General features: G+C 37.0%; 1 long non-coding RNA gene across 1 annotated transcript; it reads left to right on the plus strand.

Annotated features, from left to right (window-relative positions):
• The first annotated feature begins 11,675 nt into the window (after window positions 1–11,675).
• LOC114320476 (uncharacterized) lies at window positions 11,676–13,918 on the plus strand. Its single transcript, XR_003649908.2, has 2 exons — window positions 11,676–12,097; window positions 13,737–13,918. It is a non-coding gene; the product is annotated as an uncharacterized LOC114320476 (long non-coding RNA).
• The last annotated feature ends 4,687 nt before the right edge of the window (window positions 13,919–18,605 follow it).

Consider the following 18,605-nt stretch of genomic DNA (forward strand, 5'->3'; position numbering starts at 1 on the left):
CGACCGAACCCTGATCTATCTCCACTAGTAGAAAATCCTCAGGTCCTAGATCCTCAGGAAATGTTTCCACCGGCTCTGGTTTATAGGCCTCTGGTGCAACCCCCTGCGAAATCGATCCAGCCCTGATCAAGATTGCCAGGCTAGAAAAAGCGCTAAAGAAATCCCAAGGCTTCAACTCCATTTCGGATATTGAAGATGAGTACTCTGAGGCTTCGATCAGATTACCTAAAAAATTTAAGATGCCCCACATCGACAGATTCGATGGAAGTAGGGATCCGATTGTACATGTCCGCCTATTTTCAGATGTGCTAAGGCCAATGGGCCTGTCTTGAGCTCAAAAACTATCGTTGTTCGGGAGAACTCTATCTGATGTAGCAGCCATCTGGTACGCTAAATTGGAGGATTCTACGAAGCAAAATTGCGAGGAGTTATCTGAGGCGTTTGTTAACCAGTACTCATATAACACTCAGATAGAGGTAACCATCAGTGAGTTGGAGGTAACTACCTAGAACCCTAAAGAACCTTTCATTGACTTTGTTGCCAGATGGAGGGCAAAAGCAGCAAGAATGACAAATAGGCCATCTGAAAGAGAGCAAGTCTGGCTGGTGGTCCAGAATCTTGAGCCAGATATATTGCAGAGAATAATAGTGGCACCGTTATCCACATTTACTTCCCTATACAAGTTAGCGGTCCAGATTGAGAGTGTATTCAAAAAGGGCATCATCCACAGAACTAGTGAACCTACAAAAAAGCCATTCTCCCAGAGTACCAATGCTAGTAATAGCACTATTCTATGGCCTATAGATGTCCGTATTGTTGTCACAGCGGCCAAGATGGCCGATTCCTTTGCCGCCACAACCTCATAACCCTCATAACCTGCCGGTCCACCCCGAAATCGAAGGACATTTACCCTCCTTCATATGAGCCCAACCCAATTGTTAATGGAAAGCACCTCAAACCCCTTGATCCTTGACCCCTCCCCGACCCACTACCACCTAGACACGATCCTACCCAATATTGCATTTTCCACCAACAACACGGTCATCCCACAGACCTGTGCTACTACTTATGTCATAAGATCCAAGATCTCATTGACAACAAAGTCATCGCCCCACCGGCCAAACCAAACATGACTACTAACCCACTTCTTGCTCATAACCAAGTTCTCCCGTCCAGAAACATTAACCAAATCCATACACTACCACCCACCTTTGACCCTAGCGCATACATTACTCCATTCCACCTACCAAGACCCAAGGTGTTTATTCCGGAGAGAACAGACATGTGTATGATGGACACAACACCCAAATCCCAACCAAGGCCTGTGGTGGCAGAGGCCAAAGATAAGAAGAATGCATTAGAGACCGGGTTGCCTGATACCCAAGTTATAAAGAAAGGGACCTCACTCATAGAACAGTACAACCCCAGCCAATACATTATGGCTGTTCATCAGCCAAAGCCTATAGTCATATTGCTAGACTTCCTCAACATTAACGCCATTAGGGAGGATGAGCTAGGGAAACATCAGAATGATTGGCCTGAACAAGGCCTTAATGACTTGGCTGAATTAGAAGAGGACCTCGCCGAGCTAGAAGAAGATCTGGAGAACCTTCACTTCTTTGAAGAGGAGGATACAAGCAGTGTATAGCTGGGGTGATGGGATCCAAGCCAGCCAGAAACAAGAAATTGGTGGTTGAGCGAAGAGGAGACAGATAAAGAGGAATAGATAAGAGAGACCGAGAAAAAAAAGGAAGTTAGTGATAACAGCCAGGTTGAGGCTACGCCTCTTACTAAAAAAGAACGGGAGTTGGAACAATTCCAACGCGAAAGGATAGAGGAGATCCAAAGGAAGATAGCTCTGGAGCAAGGAAAAGGGAAAGGGAAAGAAGAGACTGAGTCAACAGCAAGCAATGTCCAAACTACCAAGAAGACTGAATGGGAGCCCAGTGACCGAAAAATAATGCCAAGAAAGCTCAGGAAGTATTGGAACGCAGAAGCCAAGACTGTTGTGGAGGAAGAGTGGTATGATAATGGGGGGCGTGATATGAACATCCTCCAGATAGAACCCGATAATAGCCTAGCCATGACTGTGGAGGAGTGGTGGAAAAATAATGATTTGAGCCACGCGTACACAAACGAAGGGTGGAAGGCTGATACCCCCGATGACACGTGGTATACTGATGAGATTGATCATATGACCCGTAGTGGTCGGTATTTCAAACCCCTGACTGTAGATCAACCAGAATCCTCCAGCAAAGAGGCTAAGAAATCAAAGGAGAATGACATTGAGAAAGACCTGGTCTTGAGACAGCTCAAGAAAATTCAGGCGAACATATCAATTTGGGGGCTCCTGATGGCTTCCCGAGAACACAAGCAGGCACTACTAGAGGCCATGAATAAGACAAAGCTGCCCATCGACACCACCATTGACCAGCTGGTGTCGTTAGTTACATCCGGGGATGTCAAGCCAATGATATCCTTTACAGATAAAGAGTTGCCACTTGAGGGTATGAACCATAACCGACCTCTGTATGTGACGCTAGATAGCCAAAAAAAGTGGTTCCTGGTGGTGCTCGTCAATACTGGGTCGACGATTAATGTGTATCCAGCAAGGGCCGCCTATACTATAGGTTTGAGGCCGGTTGACTTCACACCCACGACCCAAGCTATCTGAGCTTATGACAACACTAGCCAGGATGTTATGGGAACATTCAAAAGCCACATACTAATCGGCCCATCTGAACATGAGGTGGAATTCCATGTCATGGACGTACCGACCACCTTCAACCTACTCTTGAGAAGGCCATAGCTATATTAGATAAAGGCAGCATCGTCAACAGTCCACCAGATGGTGAAATACCCTGTAAGGATGGGATTGCCACTGTATACGACAATTCTGCGATCCATCCTCCCTAGGGAACCACTATGCCCCTGTCGGAAATCATACATGGGGAAGAGGACGTATTTCTTTTCGCCTTCTCTCTGGCAGAGGCTTGGTTGGTCCAAACCATCATGGCGGAAGACGATGAGAATTACATGAGTGCCCAATCTATCTACATGATAAACAAACAGGGGCATCTTCTGGGATCAGGACTGGGCGGGAGTGGCAGGCAAGGAAGTACTATTTCCAGGGAGGTGAGTCATAACCCCCATGCTTTTGGGTTGGGGTACAAACCCACTGCTGAAGACTGGCAAAGAAAGGGGGATGCAAGCAAGAATGTATATAAACAATTAGAAATGAAAGAGACTGACTTGCACTGGGTATAGGAATTGTTCTGATTATTACTTGGGTAATAGCAACCTTGACTTCCCAAGGAGGAGGAACGTTGGTCTTTGCAACAGTAACCTTTTTCCTTTTCAGGAAGGAAGGCATTCATCCCTTCCTCATGGAGAGTGTTAGCAAAAATAGTAGATATAGCAAGAAATGGAGAAATGGTTCTGTCATAAGGTTTCTGGAAGGTTTCTAAAGCAGGAGTTTTGACACCTAGGGTTTGATAAGCTCTAAGGAAAGCCAAGTTTTCTTTATCTTGCTATTTTTTAGAGATTTCAATTAATTTTTCCTCTTGAATTTTTTCATTTCTTCAAGTTTTAAGGGGTTCTATTTACATTTGAAAAATTTCTTGAAACAAAGGACTAAATTAAAATGATCAAGAAAGGAAAGAGTACCTATTTTCTATCCTTCAAGAATGACAAGACTTGGGGCGTTTGTCTCTTCGGTGTCCTCGATTCTTGTAATACGTTCTACAAAGACGCAAATCAGAAGTGCCTTCAAATCAATAGAAGTTTTGTTCACGATGTACATTCACCACTAAACATGAAATTCAATGATGGCATCAAAAGCTTCATTAAAGGCCTTGAAATTAAAGTTCTACTCCAAGGTAGGAAAGACAAGGCTGAAGGTTTCAATGTCTGGGGTGCTTAGAACGAATCTGCCTCTAAGTGTGTTGTTCTGCATCCAATATGGAGGAACAAGGATCATTTGAGACAGATTGAATTGTGCAACATTGTAGATTTATGCACCACCTTTTACTGTTATTTGGTGTGAAACTAAGGCCAAATAGAATGCCCATTGAGACCAGGAAGCTAGCCTAGACTTCAAATTGTTCGTCTTTTTGGCCAGTGGCTTGGGATAGAGGAATTTTGAGATATAAGGGAGCATATTCACATGTGAAAGGCAGGAGAGCAGAAGCATCACGAGTTATCAGCTTTCTATAGAAGAAAGCAAAGCATTTATCAAAGACATGGGCTTTGAGGTAGTCCTCTAGAAAACATAGGCCTATGCAGTCAGATTGTGGCATGGAGGCAGGAATTGATAGAGCAAACTCTGAAAAGTAGGCCCAAAGCTAGAGTTGCATGAGCCAAAATGGTCCAGATCCATTGACAAAATGCAAAAAGACCAGCTCCACCATGCCTCTGTAGATGTGAGCTAGAACCAATGAGCCAAGTGAAAGCTTTCTACCCTGAGAGAGGGCCTTGATTAGCTCTGTGAAATCCTTCGTAATCTTCTAGGAAGGAACGCATAATAGGCATTTGTTCAACCATAAACTAAAAAAATGAGATATGCTCATATTTAGAAACCTCTAAGGTTGTTTGGATAGCAGACAAGAAAGAGGAATAGGTCAGCAGTTTCTTATCAGGGTAAACGTAGGCAATGTCCTTGCAGGAAAGAAGGGTATTCACTTCATCTCTAGGGGCAAAAATCAGCTAAGAAAGTAATATGTTGCAAGGTAGGGCCATCATACTAGTCCTTAAATGAAAAGAATTGGTAAAAACAAACCAAAAATGAGAGATCGAGAAAAATAGGGCTTTGTTAAGCCGAATGTTACCTCGGCTTAGCATGATGGCGTCATAAATTCCTGCCTCTTTCAACATTTGGCCCTTGGTAGCTTTGACTAGGAAGGGAAGCCAACGGCGAAAGCTGGGTCAAGCCCTAGCTTGCGTTTTAAAGGTGAACCCACAGTGTAAGATCAATCAAATATTCTGGATACATAAAGGGTTTTTTTGTCTTTGATGATGGCATCGATCTTAGGTTCAACAAATGGAAGTTCTTTTTTAGCCTTCTTTGAAGCTATGGATGCAAACGAAAAAGAAGGAGAATAGATTCTCGGAAAATAGAGAAGGGAAGAGAAAATATTGGGGAGAAGTGAAGAACAAAAGGGCCAAATGAGGCGATTTATAACCCTAGTACTAAGGGGTTTGGCTTCTCAAGGAAGTTGGCACCAAGATTTGGTGGTAAAGATTGAAAATTGGCCTAGAGATGCTCCACTCACTCGGTCTTTTGAGTTCAAGTCACTTCTGTCTCTACAAGAGCCGTCGCTAGTCTTGCTTTTGTCAGACGCCGTCAGTCCTGGAGTGAAGAGTTACCATAATGATGGCAGGCATAATGATTATTGCCAACTCATATTCTTCCATTTGATCTTCAAAGGACCGTTTCTCGAGGAGTCTTTGTCTAACTTATTAAAAAAAAACATTATTAAAGGCTCAACTCAATGCAAAAAAGAGGGATGAAATTCAAGTGCATCATTTTCAATTCCTTAACAGAACCAAGAATGTACTTGAAAGGGAGCATTGTTTGTACCCTTTTTGGCAAAAATTTCCACGTGGCAATATTCCCAATAATTGGTGCCACATGGCAGTGGAAGATAAAAGTCAAAGATTTTGTAGGACCCACTACCAAGGTCAAGGAAATAGCGGCTAGAGTTAATTTGTTTTAATTAATTAAATTAGCCAAGTCATTGGGTTAATTAAGTAATTTAAATTTGGTTTTATTGGATAAAGTGGGCCTTAACCATTCATAATAATTAGGAGGTTGTTAAGGTTTATCTCCTAAATTAAAGCTTCATCCGCTATTATTAAGACTTATCTCTTATCTCTTGGAGCCTTATCTAAGTTGATAAGTGATCAGGCTTATAAGATTTGGAGATCTTCCATATTATCTATACAGATGGAGCTGTTTTTTCCCAAGATCAAGGTGGATTGATTTTCTTTGGACACATGGCAGCTTGAAATGGCGTGAAGGATAAAAATAAGCTATAATCAAGGAATTATCTTCTAAGCAAGGCAAGGTTGTTTTTTGAATTCCTTGAAGATAGGCATGCACAACAAAGGGAAGGAAATCCATGCAACAATAAAGGAGATGTTCTTCCATAAATAAAACAAAATAAATTTAAGTCTGATTCTTGAGGGACACGTTGCAGCCTATAGGAGCTTGATGGACCAAGTCAAAGTGATAAGGATAGGCCTTAGACTTTGAAGATCAAAACCATTCCTAATCTTGGGAATGAAGATTAGCATCAAGAGCAAATGTCACTAGGATTGGCTGTTACATTTCTGGCAGTTAAGCAAGATTTGAGACTTCCTTAACAGTATATAAAGGACTCCAAGTGCAATATTGAAGTGGTCCCCGACCAAACACTAGACTAAAAATCACTCAATACATGTCTTTCAATTCATATTAGCTTCATACCTTATTTATCTTGACTTCATAGTTTCATTATCTTAGCTTAGCTTTATAGCTTCTTTATCATAGCATCACAACTTAGTTCCTTTAGTTTCATGACTTAGTCATTTTAGATTATCAATTGTACTTCATTCTCAATCAATGCAAGTCAAAATCTTAGTCTAATCATCTTTGGCACCTATAAATTTGTTCAAAGTCCTCTTCATTAGGGCAAGATCCAAACCAGTGGCAGATCCTCGCAGCCACACACAATCATTTCTTTGTGTTAGAAGTAAAAAATAGTCAACAATTCCTACACTTTAAACTAGGTTCACAAGGTCTGGCACGCCCGCATTCAAATAATAAGCTTTTTTGTGTTCACACTTGTAGGATTTCTTGAGTGGCAATAAGAATTTCTGAGGAGTGCAAACAGTTTTGTTCCATCTTCAAATAAGGTATTTATAGATGTTTAGTCCTTTTGAAAATCACGATTGTCTCCTAAAAATCTGTAACAACCTCCTGAAGAATCTCTATGATCTCTAGATAGTGAGATGCTGGATTGCCTCCAGGAATGACACCTGTCTCATCTTCCTTCTTCTTCTTCTCAGCAAGTGGTTGGTTTGTTCCTCAAAGATAGGGCTAACCAAATCTTCCTTCAAATATGAACCGTTGGATGGTGGGTGGGGGTCTTGAATGGTTTCCATTTGTCTTTACTTGGTCAACACACGCCTTCATTATAGGAACCGTTGAGCAAATTTGAATTGAAGCAATTGGATTACTCTAGGTGGTGGACAAGGTGGCCATTAGATTTCGGCCAAGTGTACCACCTGTTTCAACTCATTGATATCCATATTGTAATACCCAAGTTTTAAATATGATTATTTTATTGGATAGATTAGTAATTAAATTAATTTATATGGGTCATTTATTAATATCAAAGAATTAGTTATGAGATGGCATTATATTTCCTATTACTTAGATGGGTAATTTTGTAACTTTGCGAAATTAGGTTAATAAGCCCACCTATTGTGGCTTTAAGTCTTGGAAAACAAACAAAACAGAGGCTGTGAATTGCTCCATAGGCGGCTAGGGTTTGAGAAGGTAAAAGAAAAAAGAAAAGAAAAAGAGAAGAGAGGTTCAAGTGAGGCTACAATAGGGATTGAAGTTGGTGATTTTGGGACACCCATTGGTTAAGGTAAAATCTGTCTTTACTGTTAATTATTAAGTTTATGTTGAGGAATTTAACAATCAATGCATTAAGGAGATTTGGAAGATCTATAGGTGCCTACTTAGGTTTTGAGAATTGGGTACAATGTGTAAGTGTAAGTTTGGGTGGGTAATAGAAACAATGGAGTTTTGTATCATGGGTAAAGGTGTGTTTGGCTATAAAGTTGGGTTGAACTGTTTGATCTCTTGGATATTAAAGTAATACATTAATCTAATATAGTGGTGCTTTTGTGGGTGTTTGTAACATGTAAAAAATATTAATTTATTTGAGATTTTATTTATTAGGTTTGTGTGATTGAAGTGGTGAAATTGGGTGTTTGGAGTTGGTGTTGGAGTGTTATTTCTAAGCGTTTGAGGTAAGTAACCCTCTATCACTGTTGGTTCATTTTTATTCCTATCGAATCGTTTAAAATCATAAATATTTATTTATAGCCTTTATGTTCTCTTAAAATAAAATATGGGTCAAGTATAAAACAACATCGAATATTATTATGAAAATTATTTGAATATTTGGTTTAAACTATTCTGAAAATTGTACTAAACGTTTATTCATGAAAACTTTGAATGTTTTATTTAAAAGTTGTGTATTGTTTGAATTTTGAACATCACTCTAGTCTGACTATGATTTGGACCCTAGCCAATGGGGGTTATTTATTGGCACAGAAACTAGTTTCTTTTGGGGCTTTACCACCGGCCTATGTGTGGTTCTGGGCCTTGTCACGGGCTAAGTGACCGTAGTCATTAAGACTTTGGTTTTGTGAATCAAATCATTGAACCATCTGAATATCGAACCATCGATTTGAACAACGAATTACTTTGAATTATCTTGTTGGCTTTTCATTTAAAATGTATTGTACATTGTTTATTTTTAGCTATGAAACCACCTTACAAATAATTGTTCATTTATTGAACTGTTGACAAAATTATATTTATTGGTTATCGATTTATTTATTTATTTTTGTATACTTGATCCAGCTAGTAGTGATGGTTGGTTATTTACTGGGCTATCTAGCTTACCCTTTTTTTTTTTCAGATTCTGAAGAGTAGAGCTGTGCGGGATTTTTTTTACATGTGGGAGTGCCGAGAGTAGGACCATGATTTAAATACTTGGATTATTGTTTTGTTAGTGGATTAATTTAGTGGACTTGGTGAACATTTTCTTATAAGAACTATTTATTTTTATGGATTTTGGCATTATGACAATTAAGGATTTAATTTGAGTATTTTACATTGTGGGTTATGTGATTAGATTCTTAGCCTTGCATGCTCACTTATATGAGTGTGCGGCGTTGTCACGGAGCTTGGGACGTGACAATTTTATTTCGTAACGCCCCACTACTTGCTGGTCCAAATAACTTGTGGGTCAACCAACAATACCCAAAAGCTTAAGTCCAAGTTATTTAGTAGCAAGGTAGTGGTGCTATATATGCCCAAGATCACCCATGCAAACTTCCGATGTGGGACAGGGTGTTACAAACTCCCCCACTTATAAATCCTCGCGTCCTCGCGAGGGTCTATAATCAATCAGAATACCACGACAAGCTCGTGGCCAGCCCAGAATAAGTGGCCCACATGGTTGTGTGCATGGGTCGGCTCTGATACCATTTCGTAACGCCCCACTACTTGCTGGTCCAAATAACTTGTGGGTCAACCAACAATACCCAAAAGCTTAAGTCCAAGTTATTTAGTAGCAAGGTAGTGGTGCTATATATGCCCAAGATCACCCATGCAAACTTCCGATGTGGGACAGGGTGTTACACATATACTTAAATATAATTAATATATATATATATATATATATATATATATTCATATATATCCATGGAGAGACAGAAAAGAAGCCTACGTGACCATGTCCCCCTCTCTAGAGATTTGATTTAATCAACTTTGTGAAACCCCGTATTTTTAGGATAATAAAATTGAAGTGCTGGAGATATTTTTATTAGATGTGGTGGAAAATTTTGTTGGGAACCAAACTTAATAGGATCTTAATCTGCTTTACATTTTGGGAAATTTTCATTTCAAAGATGATTTATCTCAATCTCTCCCTAAGTTTGATTTTTATATCACAAATTATGGTGTCATTGGAGACTGATTATTGTATATCAAATATTGTTAAAATGAGATAAAGATTGTTGTTCTCTTCCAAGAATTCGGTGGACATAATCAGTAGAAGTTTGAAAATTTTTGGAGTATTAGAATATTGAATTGGGAATTAAATATGTTAAGATCTTAAATTTTGTTGCATTTAGAGAAATTTATTTCAATGTATTTTGAAGAAGAAAAAGAAAGGAAACTCATGGAAAATAGTTTTTTTTTTTTTTTTTTGGTTATCAAAATTCGGTGAAAAGATTTGAGAAAAATCTTGGAAAATCTTAACAAGTATCAAGGAAAACTTGGCTGAAGGGTTGGCATGTAATGTCCCGGATTTTTGAAGAAGAAAAATGTTTACTAAATGCATAATATTGAAATTTAATTTTAGAGATGGTAGTTTTGGGGTCAATATTTACAGTAAGTTTGTATTTATCTTTAACCATTTATATTGTCACCTTATAATTAGTTCAATTTTAGTGGTGAAATTTTTAGGTACAAACCGATTACTCTTTTTTATAATATTGTATTTTCCACTATCCTTACTCTTTTAAATATTTATAATAATAATAAATAAAGAAAAAATCAAGGGTGGAAAACACCAACTCACCCTATACCACCTCATCATCATTAAAACCAACACTATCATATATCATCAACTTACACCAACTCATCTTCACCTCAACAACCACATGCCTCATCCATCATCTACCGTCAACTTACACCAACTAATCTTCACCTCAACAACCACATGTCTCATCCATCATCTACCATCAACTTATACCAACTCATCTACACCTCAACAACCACATGTCTCATCTTCCCTTCCAACACACTAACCATGATTACCCTCTTCATCTTATCTTCTTATTAGGGGTATGCACGGGTCAGATTGGGTCGGGTGTACCCTCAATCCGTTAGCTAAACCAAATGCATCAGGTTAGAAACCTGAACATCCGTTGTCAACTGATCTGGTATTCAAAATCGATCGCAACAAACCACTCGGATTGACGGTCACTTCGGTCGATGATGGAATAACAACTCCCTTCCATAAAACAAGTCTTCGATTCAAATATGTATACAGACAAATCCATTCAAAGATTCAAACATGTGATTCAAACAAAAGAATGAACATATTTAAATATGAAAGAGTTGCGGGAGATAGAAATAGAGTGAAAAACAAAGTTTTTTTGAAAAAAAAAAAAAAAAAACATTGTTGCCGATTAGTACCACAACCACCATTGATGAACTCCATCGTCCTCATCATCGCTCTTGTTCTATCATTCTGTTATAGCTTTGTCACCTCATCATTGATCACCATCGCTTTACCATGTTGCTCTACTCTATGGCCATCAAGCCTTTTGGGTTTCTACGAGAAAGAGATTGAATAAGGGAAATAAGGTTTAACAAAAGGCAATCGAAGATTGGAGGCAAGAAAGAACGAAGATGAGGGGTCTTGTAGGTTTACAAGAAGATAGAAAGAGAATGAATGAATACAGAGAGAGTCATATTGGGAATAGAAAGAGAGAAAGATAGATTATTGGGAAAAACAAAATACATGCATTTGTATATAAAGATATAGAGTGAGTTTGTATTGAAAGAGGAGAAAAAGACAGATCAAAAATTGAGAGTGAGAGAGAGAGAGAGAAAAAGAGAGAAAAGTTTACATTGGGAAGAGAAAACATTGGGAGTCAAAATTGGAACCGAAAAATTTTTGGTTTTGGTGTAGTATTGAATATCAACAATGATTCATCGCACTAAAAATTTCACTACTAATAGCACTAATGTATTAAAAAAAGTAAAAAAAATATATATATATATAATTCCATGACCAAAACATCACATCATTAATAGCGAGACCCACTGTCACCTAATTAGTGAGATCACTAATTAGTGCTCCCAAACATTTTTCATTCAATATTGATAAGCCTCAGTCACGAGAAGAAACAAAAATAGGCCATTTGTAAGATAAATTATTATTAATTAGTTATGTATATTGGACGGTTTAGATTTACGTGGGTTTTGAGTAATCAAACCATCAACCAACCGCTAATTCATGAAATTAGGAGCTGTACACTCGTCATCGATCGTTGCTCTGTTCAAAATCGACCGTACAATTCGGATCGAGTCGGGCCGGTCGAGTTGACCGGGTCAGATAGATTTTTGCACACCCCTACTTCCTATATATACTAGCCTAGTTGAAGGAAGAATCCATATCTTTTATTTCCTTCCACTTTCTACTTCTTTATCTTTACAAAAATTTGAGAGTTAGAATATGAGAAGAGTTAGTTATTCTATCAAGGAGTTTTCACACTTAGCTATTTTGGTGCAAGTCTTAAGGTAGAATCTACAACCATCACCATCCTTAGATATATGTTTTAATTTTGTTTATGATATATATGTCATATGTGGAATTAAGTCTTAGTATTTTGTATGTTATTTCAAGCAAAGAAAAGAAGATAAAACTAAATGGTGATTTTCAGCGCAGTAGTGATCTTTGATCCATTTGCAAAAGTTTTAACAAATTCTAAAAATTTTCTGTGTAAAATCTAGAAATACAAGAGCTTATTTAGCATATCTCTTACTTCTCTGAATTCTTAAAAAACCAGTGGAAAGTATTTTACAACCGAAACAAATATTTTTCCTGCCACAAACAACCCCATAGAGATAGCTATTTTAAATGAATATCATTTTCTCTACAAAAATTATTTTCGTGCAAGACCACTTGGAAAAGTTAGGATTTTTAGCTATCTGTCATTTGCCACTGATTTCACGGAAAACCAATGAGTATTCGAAAGAGTAATTTCGATTTTTTCAAAGTGTGACAGATTCTATCCAATTTTCTTAGCAAAATGTTTTCTTCATGTTAAAAGGATTTTCAGCTTTCAAGTTCTTCTAAAAAAATGTGTTTCTAACTTGAGTATCTAGCAAACCATCTAAATCTCACTTCTGTTTGATATCATTTGAAACCTCTTTTCATTTTCCAAACTTGAAGTCCCTGTTTTGAAGTTGTTGCAATACCCTGCTTGAAAATACCAGTTCTCTTCCAAAAATAAATTCTCTAGCTTAAATTGATCTTTAGCCTTCAAACCCTTTTAGTAAAATCATTCTAACTCATTTATCTAAATTTATAATCTAGAATCAACTATTTTCGACACCGTTTGGTATTTCTTTTGATTTTACAAACCTAGATCATCTGTGCCGAAATTTGCTAAAAATAATTTGGAAGATCAGTAATAATGTGTGTTATTTTGTGCATCTCTATTTTGTTCATTATTTGGTATATTGTTTATTATGAATCTATTTTATGTTGTTTAAACTTGTAGATAATATTGTTCACATGATGCATTGATATTAATATTTTGGAATATGAAATCCACACTAACTGGGTGGTTGGATTTTTGCGCGGTCTGTGATCCCGTGATATGTTCCTGTGATGTGATTTGGAGGAAATTGGTGGTTATTATTATTAGTGTGAGCTCTGATCCAGAATTCTTGCGTAAGTGTGTCGCATTACCTTAAGACGACACGTGGTGTATTCTAGCTTTTGCAAATTTATGGTGGATAAAAGGGGCAGTGAGGGTCTCACACAGAGGGAATACCTCTGGAAGGCCATGATTCTTGGCGGTCCATTGATGTTACGACTATGGTATATAACCCGAGGCGTAGGCATCCTTGGTACTGGATTCGATATAGGACTAAGGAGAGGTCCGAATAGCCTCATGTCCATTGTTTAGTGGTTGGGTAAGAACGGCGCTCTATGGAGAGTTGCTTAGAAATACTGACTGGCTAACAGTTAACATGATTAATTATTATCTTTAAATATTTTGTTTGTCCTGCATTCAGTTAATTAATTCTATTAATTATTATACTTTGTATATAAATGTATTATCAGGATGGGTCGATTATCGTGCTGTAATATTCTATTGGGGCTTTACAGCTCATGGCTTTCCTTGTATTGCCCTGGCTTTTATGACAGGTACCAAAAAGATTGTGAAGAGGAAGACGTTGTAGCGGACTTAGCAGTGATTGGTTAGGAGTGCTAAAGAAAATTTGTTAGTTGGGATTGTCATACTAGATGTGTTATTTTAATTCCATTTGGAGAGATATACATTGTATTTTTATTTGGAGAAAATTTATTGTAATTTGGATTTTAATTGGTCCTGAAAATTTGGGTCATTACAAACTTCAAAGCCATGATTGTAGCCTCGTTTCCCAAATCTACCATCACTAGGGGTGGACAAACGTCGGGGTGGGTTCAATCCGACACTACATAATATATGACTTTGTGTCTATCCAAGTCCAGCCCTAACATCGGGCCTCTATATTTACCCAAGCTCGATCCAAAAAATAATTATAAATCATAAGCCCACTTATCAGGTTATATGTTAAAAAACTTAAAACATTGCATAATTAAATTCAATCACACATTATATTTCTTAAATAAATATATTGACATCATTATAAATTGGAAGATTTCTTAAATAAATTCAATCACACATTATCACAAATGTGAGTTTCAATAAAATCAACAAATATAAAATCTAGATCCTAACCAAAAAAAAAAATATATATTTTAATGTATTATAAATAAATAAAGGGGAAATTACCCACGGGTCCCATGTGGAACATGTGGACACCATTTAATCCCATAACTTTTTGAGTATACCCAAAAGTCCTTTCCTCTCTCTCTCTCTGTGTTTTGCTTCCCTTCCTTTCTCGTTTTTTTTTTTCTGCATTTTTCTTTCATCGTCTTTGTCATGGACGACGACCGGTGATCATGTCTTTCTCCATTGATCGAGGTTCACTGATAACAGCCAACCATCGAAATCAACTCGTGACTTCACTCTCACCGACGACGAAGATAATATATTTCCGACGAAGAAGATGATATATTTCCGACGAAGAAGATGAGTGGATCTACTTAGATCTGATGTAGATCTACTCAGATCTACATCAGATCTGAGTAGATGTACATCAGATTTGGTTAGATCTAAACAAAAAATAGTTGCCAGAGTACAATCCTCTCTCTACATGCGCCTTTCTCCTTCGATCTCTCTTTTTTTTTTTTTTTCTTTGCTATACACTTCTGTTTTTCTGTTCTAATGGAGAAAATTTTCGAATTCTGAACAAGTAGTTTTCGAGTTTTAGTTACAGGCGGTGAAAACTGTAAAATTTTACAGTTTCAAATTTTTTTGGTGCTGGAATGAATCATGGTATAAAACTGTAAAATTTTACAGTTTCATAACATGTTTTTCAGTTTGATTAATAAAGATAAATGCTTAATAGATTTTTGTTTTGAAATTGTAACATTTTACAGTTTCAAAACTTACTTTTCAATTTGATCACTATTTAGAGATTATTTGCTTGAACCTTACAAAAATTGAAAAATAACATATGTTTTCCCCATTGTTGTTGTTTTGTGTCGTTTAATTTTGTTTCCTTTTAGTTTATCAATATTTAGCACATTTTGTTATGTTTTTTTTTGCTATAATTTATCCATTTATTCTTTTTTTTTTCCGGTAATATTCTAGACATTCCGGTGAGTCTCCAGTGATGTTCTTAACGTCCAGTGAACGTTCTGAACATTCCGGCGACTTCCATTAACATTCTTAACACTCCGGCGACTTCCCGGCGATGTTGAACATTCCGACAAGTCTTCGGCAACCGTTTGACGGAAGTCTTACGGTAGTAAGATGTGAACAGTGTCTGTAAATTAAAAAAAAAAAAAAAATTTTGGTAACAATTAAAAATATATTGGACTAATTGGTGCAAGTATTTTGTTTTGGGATTAGCTGGGTTTTGAACTTGGTACATGAGACTTATCAGTAAGTTCCCCATAAATAAATAATTAATTAATTTAATAACGGGCCAGACCTAACGGGCCAGACCGAACTAAGTTAAAAGTATAAACTCCAAACCTAGTCCATTAATATTTCAAGCAAAAAATATTAACCCAACCTAACCCTATAAGTTAAAACAATCTTTCCAAACCCTACAAAAATAAGACTATACCGAGCGGATTGACTAGGCCAATGAGCCGAAGTCCACCTCTAGCCACCACTCTTCTTTGTTGATATCACCCACCTTTCATGACTATAGGCACACGTGGCACATTCCCGTTGGAGGGTCATTTCTGAAACAACACAGGTATGCATTAAATTGTGTTGGTTAAGCATATAATTTCGAGGTAATTCTACTTATACCATCCTTTGATCTCCTTACCCTCATAATTTATTTATTTATTTTTCACAATCTTATTCTTATTTAGAATTACCAAAAAAATCCCTCAAACCCAAACCCTAATCCTAATTTCTAACCCACCCAGAGAGGATAACCACCACTGTCACTGTCGTCGGCAACCCACCTTCCATCTCTAGTGACTTCACCACCTTCAACCACTAACCTCCAACCCATTCTCCCTCACTGGTGACTCCTTTTTCCACTAGCGATCTTTCCCCTTCACCCACTAGGAGCTCAACCCGCCATCGTGACCTAGTCTTGCCACAATCATGACCCAGTTTCATCACCCATCACTGCCATCGGAACTGAACTCCACCTCTCGTCGCCCCATCACGAAGAACCTTGTCTCCTATCCTCGCCATCATGACTGAAGCCCTTCTGATTGCCCTCTTCTACTGCTGAGAAAGCACGAGAGAGAGCACCACGGCCTATCGCGAACATCCTAGCCACCCACCCTCGCCATTACGACCCAACTATTGCATTCTTCCATCGCCAACAGAGCAAGAGAGAGAAAGAAAGAGAACCTAGAATTAGAAAAATAAGAAGAAGAGAAGGAGGGTGAAGAGGGGTCACAGTGGTTGAAAATTGTAAGGGTTGATCGCGGGTGGAGAAGGGGTTGGCTGTCGGAGACGACGGCCGAAGTGGTACTGGAGGTAGTGATTGGGAGTAGATAGGGTTTGGGTTTGAGAAGAAAAGGGCAAGTTGGGTATTATCGTAAGTGTAATAAGAAAGGGGGTGTTTGGGAAGAAAAAAAATAGCCCAATTTAGGCTAAAATTCACAAAAAAACAAAATAGGCTAAAATAGCTAATAAGACAAAATATCGCATTAAACCCATAATCATTTCACTTTTTCTCTCACAAACATCACATCCAACCACAAAAAAATCCAATCATCTTCCAAAACACAAAAATTTTAACCTACTAAAATAGTCAAAAACTAAAATAACCTACTAAAATAGTCACTTCCCAAACGAGACCAAAATAAAATTAGAAATGGTATAAAAAGATATGGATGTAAAGGAGTTGATTTGATGGTGTATGTAATATTCTCATAATCTTTTTTGTCTTTCTTACTAATAATACTCTATAAACTACATGGCATAAAAGCGCAGCCAATATAATCCTTGTGTCATGTAATTGTCAAAGACAAACTTGAAAGATGGCTGAAAACATAGTCGAACCACCAACATTGACGTTTTTCATAAGATTGATTAGGACAAATTAATTTTTATATACATATTAGGATGTCATTTTTCCTATAAAATGTTCTTATGTTACAATGTATTTTAAAATTAAGATGGTTTGTAATGGTACGTATGTCATTCCATTTCTCACAAACTTAAAAAGATTGACTTAATTTAAAGGGAGAATTATAGCACAGAAAATAATATATATATATATATATATATATATGAGATGTAAGTAATTCTGTGATGGGATATAAGTAAAAAGTTGTAACAGTATGTTTGTGTAAAAAAAATAATCCCATTGGGATGAAATTCCCCCTAATTTATAAGCTCTATGCATCTAAAAAAGCATATATATAAATAATTTTTAGTAGTTATTATTAATGAATATGATAACATTTTTTATTATGCCTTTAGATAGTTTTTAATTAAATTTAATTTGGTGCGGTTCTAAACTTAACTAGAGTGAAAAGATTGAAAATGAAAGCCATACTATTTCTCAAGGGTTGTTATATATATATATATATATATATATATATAATTTGGAATATGTTATTTTAATTGATTATTTAATTTTTTATGAAAAAAAATATAAAAAATAAAGAAAGTGATGTGATGAAGTATTTTGTTTTATTATTATTTTAACCTGAAATAAGCTATTCTAACCCATCCCAAACACTCCTTTGTATTACCAAGACATACAACAAAACATTATTTATTTTTTAATTTTTAAATAGTAAACAATCATGAATATTTACATATACAGTGATTTAAAAGGAGAACAAATATTGGTAACATATAATACATATTTGTTTTTTTGGTTATGGTATGGAGTCAACTTTTTGATGATATATAATCATAGTCGCTTTACTCAATTTATAAATATTTGCATAAATTTATTAGATTCTGGAGGAGCCTCTAAAGAAAAAAAGAATAAATAAATAAATAAACAGGTTTCCTATGAAAAATGCTTCGTTGCTCAAAAACCTTGGCTCGAATATATAAACTACGCCGTTTTGTATTTTTTTTTTTTTTTTTTCTTTTATATCTGAAGCAGACCCAGAGGGAGAGGGAGGAAGGAAGCGAGAGAGAGAGAAGGAAAAAGAGAAGAGAGAAGGAAGGGGGAAGAGGGTCGCAGGCGACCACCGCTGTCGCCGCTACACCACTCCGTGGCCACCACTGCTGCGACCACCACTGTGTGTGTGTTTTTCATGGATTTGACTTCCAGATCTGTATATGTGTGTGTGTGTGTGGATTTGATTTGTGTTTGTTTGTGTGTGTGTGGGTTTGATTTTGCAAATGTGTGGGGGAGGGGTTTGATTTGTGTCTCTCTCCTTTCTTTCTTCTTCTTGTTCTTCTTCTTCTTCTTCTCTATGATGTGTTGGTTGTTGATGATGATGATGATGATCTCCAGATGT

Source organism: Camellia sinensis, chromosome 5 (genome assembly GCF_055761805.1).
Source record: "Camellia sinensis isolate YWXY chromosome 5, ASM5576180v1, whole genome shotgun sequence".
NCBI classification, from domain to species: domain Eukaryota; kingdom Viridiplantae; phylum Streptophyta; class Magnoliopsida; order Ericales; family Theaceae; genus Camellia; species Camellia sinensis.